Genomic DNA, 5,421 nt, shown 5'->3' with positions numbered 1-5,421 from the left:
ACAGAACTGTGCAGGTTATCTTTGCAGTAGATTGCAACACCGCCCCCTTTGGCAGTTCTATCTTGGCGGAAAATGTTATAGTTAGCGATGGAGATTTCAGGGTTTTTGGTGTTTTTTAAGCCAGGATTCAGACACGGCTAAGACATCCGGGTTGGCAGAGTGTGCTAAAGCAGTGAGTAAAACAAACTTAGGGAGTAGGCTTCTATTGTTAACATGCATGAAACCAAGGCTTTTACAGTTACAGAAGTCAACAAATGAGAGCACCTGGGGAGTGGGAGTGGAGCTAGGCACTGCAGGACCTGGATTAACCTGGACACACAGACATAAAATGGTATCCACGAGTTCATCTGACTGCGGAAATAGATAAATGGCCTCATTGCCAAGTATCCATTTAAGCACTTGGAGTAATGAGTAGGATTCTGTGTTTTCAGATGCAACAGAGATTGCTTTTGATAAAAACGCTTTATCTGCCTCCCCAATGAAAACTAGTTTGAAAATTCAAACATATTTTATGGAAAATATATGTTTCTAAATTATGCACTACACTGCCTCGTTAACATGTGCGAGCGGCGCATATTAGGGTTCGATTTGAGAAAGGCGCTCCTCTCTGACCGCTTTTGCTCGTTCACGGTGCACCGCGGCTCATGTTAATAGAACTCCCTCAATCTGCCGTCTAGCTCCGCCTTTTCCCTACTGATCTTCCAATCATAACTAGCTAGGTCACTCCGAACACAATTGTTTTTACGTCTATGCTTTTCTTCTTTATCTTTGCAAGCCAGTCAGCAAACAGACGTAGACGCCTGGACACACTTCACTAACTTGCCGAGAATCAGGTAAGATCAACAACTTGTTTTATTGCCCAGCTGGAAACAGTTAGTCCATTCTTAGTACAAACCGAGGTCACTCGAGTCTGAATTCCTTAGTAACATTTGAGACTGAGGTATAAACAAGTTTTGCCTACAGAAATAATAAGCACATATCTACTTGTACTTTGTTGCTTATTTAGCTATTTTGTCTAGCTTGTGCGTTTAACCCTTTCGTCTGTGCTTAGAATGAGTCTGAATTTGGGATCGGCTGATGGTGTTCTCACGCTGGTGTCCATTGGATGGAACACTGATGGAAACTTCAGCACTGTGTGCCCGAATGGGTCGAGATGGGTTTGGGAAGGGCTGCGGGAATGTGCCCAGGACGCCAGGGACATGGCCAGTGTAATCCTGGGTCTGCTGTCAATAATGTGCTTCATGGTCTCTTCTCTGCCGTAAGTCTTGATTGGCTTTACATTATTTCAGCCCATTTCTGATTTATGGACAACACCGTTACTCTTCCCATTGTTATGTTCATGAACGCAGACAGTACTACAACTCTTGTAAGAGTGGGAATATGGACAGTGCCTTGTCCATTTGGTTTCTGCTGCTGTGGCTGGGGGGTGACTCCTGCAATCTTGTAGGTTCATTCTTAGCTGACCAACTGCCGCTACAGGTAAGTGACGGCTGTCTGGGTCAGTCAATATTGCTGAAATGCTTTGAAAAATATTATAAAACCGTTTTGGTGTCAGTCTAATGAGAATAGGGATAAACTGAAATGGTCAACTCATCATGATGCTAATGTATAGATAATGACATTTTAATGTTAGGCATATAAGTATTCCCCTTGTCCACCCCACTGACGTCTTCCCTTCCCCCCCTTCTCTCATACAGATGTACACAGCAGTGTATTTTGTCCTGGCTGACTTATTGATGCTGGGAATGTACTTTTACTATGTGGCTAAGAACAGGATGAATAACAGTGAGTTTGTTTTTTTGTCAAATTATCTGCTGTGAGATTTGTTGTCAGTACTAAATCAAGGCCACTGGTCAGTGTACGTTCCACCCACTGACTATTAATCGAGGGGTCTTTGCGTGTATGTCTTTCCAAAATCCAGTCCTTGAGTATTCCAAACAGTACACATTGTTGTAGCGCCGGACAAACTCACCTGATTCAACTCATTGAGGACTTGATGATTAGTTGAGAAGTGGAATCAGGTGTGCTTGTCCTGGGCTACAACAATAATGTGTACTGTTGGGGGTACTTGAGGACTGGAGTTGGGAAACACTGCCCTTTCACACACACACGCATGACAGGGTATGGCTTGTCCATGTTCTGCCGACTCAGCAAATGTTATTTCCAAGACGCCTTTGTAAAAATATCTCATTATTCCAAAAAACATTGCTAGGTTGTTTTAATTGAATATAGGCTTACAGTTGTTATTTAACAGTTCAGTGAACCTAACAGATGTGTATTTCAGTATGGGAATAGCTTCAGATTGGACTGTTCTGGTCTATACATAGAGGCTCCCTAGGATTAGGCTAGTGTTGAGAAACACTGCTCGATACTAGACCTTGTGATGGTAAAAGTCCCCTAACTTTGCTTTTTTAGTACACTATCAGATCCTAATTATTCTACATTAACATAGAATTTTTCTAACCAATTGTCCAATAATGGAGAAAATGATGCACAACTGATGTCGGCAATACCGTGCATCACCACAACATTCTGTTCTTTTGTTTCCTTATTTTTGTGGCAGCTGATGACGCAGCGACTCATAGTTGCAGGAGTTTGCTGAGGCTGCGTCTTCCAAAAATTAAGACTAAGCCCATTTTTTTTTCTCCCATTCCTCAACCCAGGCAGGTCGGTCTTAAATGTGGTGGGTGTGGTCTATGTCCTGGGCTTCTCTGCCGGCCTTGTGGCCTTACCTGCGTCCCAACAGGATGTGGTCCCCTCTGGGTTTAAAGGGCGGGCCTTGCTGTCAACCACTGGACAGTATTAAGGTGAAGTGGTCTTTAAGCAATCAGTGGATGCTAATGTAATTTGTGTTGATATGACACTGGCCCCTGGCTAACTGTTATGCGTGACATGCAAACTTTTTTTTTTTGCTTGTGTCCAGGCTTTCAGCACCAAGGAGATCATTGGGTATATCATTGGCTCCATATCCTCAGTGCTCTACCTCTGCTCCAGACTGCCACAGATGCACATTAATGTGAGTCTGAAAAAGGGGAGTTGGGAAGGGTTGTTGAGTGAATGAGTACTGGGTAGGCTTCCTACCTGTAAAAGTGCTGCATGGATATTTTCTTTCTCATATTTTTACTATCTCTCTGTAGTATACGAGAAAGTCGACGGAGGGTGTGTCCTACTTCCTGTTTGCCCTGGTCATCCTGGGTAACACCATGTACGGCCTGAGTGTGCTGCTGAAGAACCCTGAGCAGGGCCAGGGAGAGGGAAGCTACATCATCCACCTCCTGCCCTGGCTCGTAGGCAGCCTGGGCACCCTCTCTCTAGACCTGCTGGTATCCTTCTCATTACAATGCCTGCTGGGCCTCTGGCCTCTTCAATCACATGTGTACTTGTAACATTTAGTCTGCTTTGACTTAACACTTAGCTTCTGATTTTGGCTCTGTCCTTGTATTACATGACCGTAATGAACTTACCTAAAGGCAATTGGTTCAGGTTGGTTTGTGACTGGTATGATGTAAGTATTTACCTGTACATTATCCTATATTTAAGCCTGCAGTCTTTGGGATGCATTTCTTTTCCAGTGCCTTTTAGTAAGAATATTTTTATTTAATTCATAAACTTCTTGAATTCCCTTGACTCACAGCATCAGATCTCCATACAGTTCTTGATATACCGCAATAACGCCCCTCTAGAGTTGGAATCGCAGCACGGTGAGAGAGCTGCTCTGCTGGACAAATGAAACTACTCCCTGGGTGCTGGATCTAGCAGTACAGACACTTATCCCCACCAAATGGACTCTCAATTCACATTCCTAAACAGTTTTGGCAAACACAGGAAATCTCTTTCTTTAGATTTTATAGTTGTATTTGTTATTTATACGATCTGTGTTTTTGTAATTTTTAATGTTTCGAGAGACTCCACATTGTTCATTGGGATGCAGCTGTAGTTTACTGTTCTTAATGGCTCTTAATCTTTTAGTGACAGACCGTTCCCCCGTTACTCAATAAGTACTTGTAGTTTGCTTCAAACCTGTTCTGACAATCATGACGCTACTTGTCACTGCATGGAACCCTCTTGTGGTTGTATTGGAATAGTCTTGTTGTATTTCAGAAGTGATTTAACTAGAAATATTTTGAGTACACAAAGACATGGAAATCCTAGTGTCTTAATATGTTCATGTGGATTTATTGTAACTAAAGTGTTAATGTTTGAAGTACTGTACTTTTTAATTCTATTTGATCATTTACGTCAATTGCCTTAAAGGTGTATTCCAGTGATTTTATATATATTTTTTTAGTGATAGCATAAGTATTTGTACTTGGGATAAGTAATGAGTTACTTAGACTACCTATTGAGATGTGCGTATTGTTAAGATTACCGGGTGCTAAATGAGGTAAAAAGGAGACTGGATTACATTTTCCATGTCTTGTATTTAAAAAAAAACAACATTTTTGGTATGTTTTCAGATCTGGAGACTTGACCTGTTTGTTCAGTGTAAGCATATCATGATGCCCACTAAAGAGTTTTGGTGATTGAATGGTCCTGTTTTTCTTTTTTTTTCCTTTTCTTGGCCTGTTCCCTAAACACATGGTGGTGCATCACTGTCTACTGATATGCATAGCAAGGATTTGGGTGATTTAAGATTTTATCACATTGATAGTGTCTCATTCCCTACATACTGCTACATTTTAGACCATTATAAAAAAAAAAAAAGGTCCTAAAGAAATGATTTGCTGGAATGTGTATTTCATTTACATGTTTTTATTCCTCACACACGCTCAATGGGTTTCATTTAAAAACTTGATTTATTATGCAACTGAAAATGGCTATGGAACTCTGATTTATAGTTTGCTAGATATGCTGAGAAAGTGATGTCATTTGCTGCCTTCCATATCCTATACTGTTTTTGACTGGATTTAAAGATTATATAATCAAACTCATAAAATGGGAATTTCATATACAGTGCATTTGGAAAGTATTCAGACCCCTTCACGTTTCCACATTTTGTTACTTATTCTAAAATGTATTTTTTTTTAATCAAGACAAAGCAAAAACACTTTTTTTTTTTTACTACAAATAAAAACCTTATTTACCGTATTCAAACTCTTTGCTATGAGACTTGAAATTGATCTCGGGTGCATCCTGTTTCCATTGATCATCCTTGATGTTTCTACAATTTGATTGGAGTCCACCTGTGGTAAATTCTATTGATTGGACACGATTTGGAAAGACGCACACCTGTCTCACATTTCTGCAGTATTGAAGATCCCTAAGAACGGTGTGGCCTCCATCATTCTTAAATGGAAGAAGTTTGGAACCACCAAGACTCTTCCTAGAGCTGGCCACCCAGCCAAACTGAACAATCGGGGCAGATGGGCCTTGGTCAGGGAGGTGACCAAGAACCTGATGGTCATTTTGACAGGGCTCCCG

General features: G+C 41.1%; 1 pseudogene across 1 annotated transcript; it reads left to right on the top strand.

Annotated features, from left to right (window-relative positions):
- The first annotated feature begins 216 nt into the window (after positions 1-216).
- Positions 217-4,720, top strand: LOC106566844 (lysosomal amino acid transporter 1 homolog; annotated as a pseudogene). The gene is made up of 8 exons (XR_006758547.1): positions 217-833; positions 1,052-1,258; positions 1,350-1,479; positions 1,698-1,785; positions 2,664-2,815; positions 2,924-3,016; positions 3,138-3,323; positions 3,641-4,720. The product of XR_006758547.1 is annotated as a lysosomal amino acid transporter 1 homolog (transcript).
- The last annotated feature ends 701 nt before the right edge of the window (positions 4,721-5,421 follow it).

This window comes from Salmo salar, chromosome ssa13 (genome assembly GCF_905237065.1).
Source record: "Salmo salar chromosome ssa13, Ssal_v3.1, whole genome shotgun sequence".
Classification (NCBI taxonomy): domain Eukaryota; kingdom Metazoa; phylum Chordata; class Actinopteri; order Salmoniformes; family Salmonidae; genus Salmo; species Salmo salar.
This window is presented reverse-complemented; position numbering and strand designations above follow the sequence as displayed.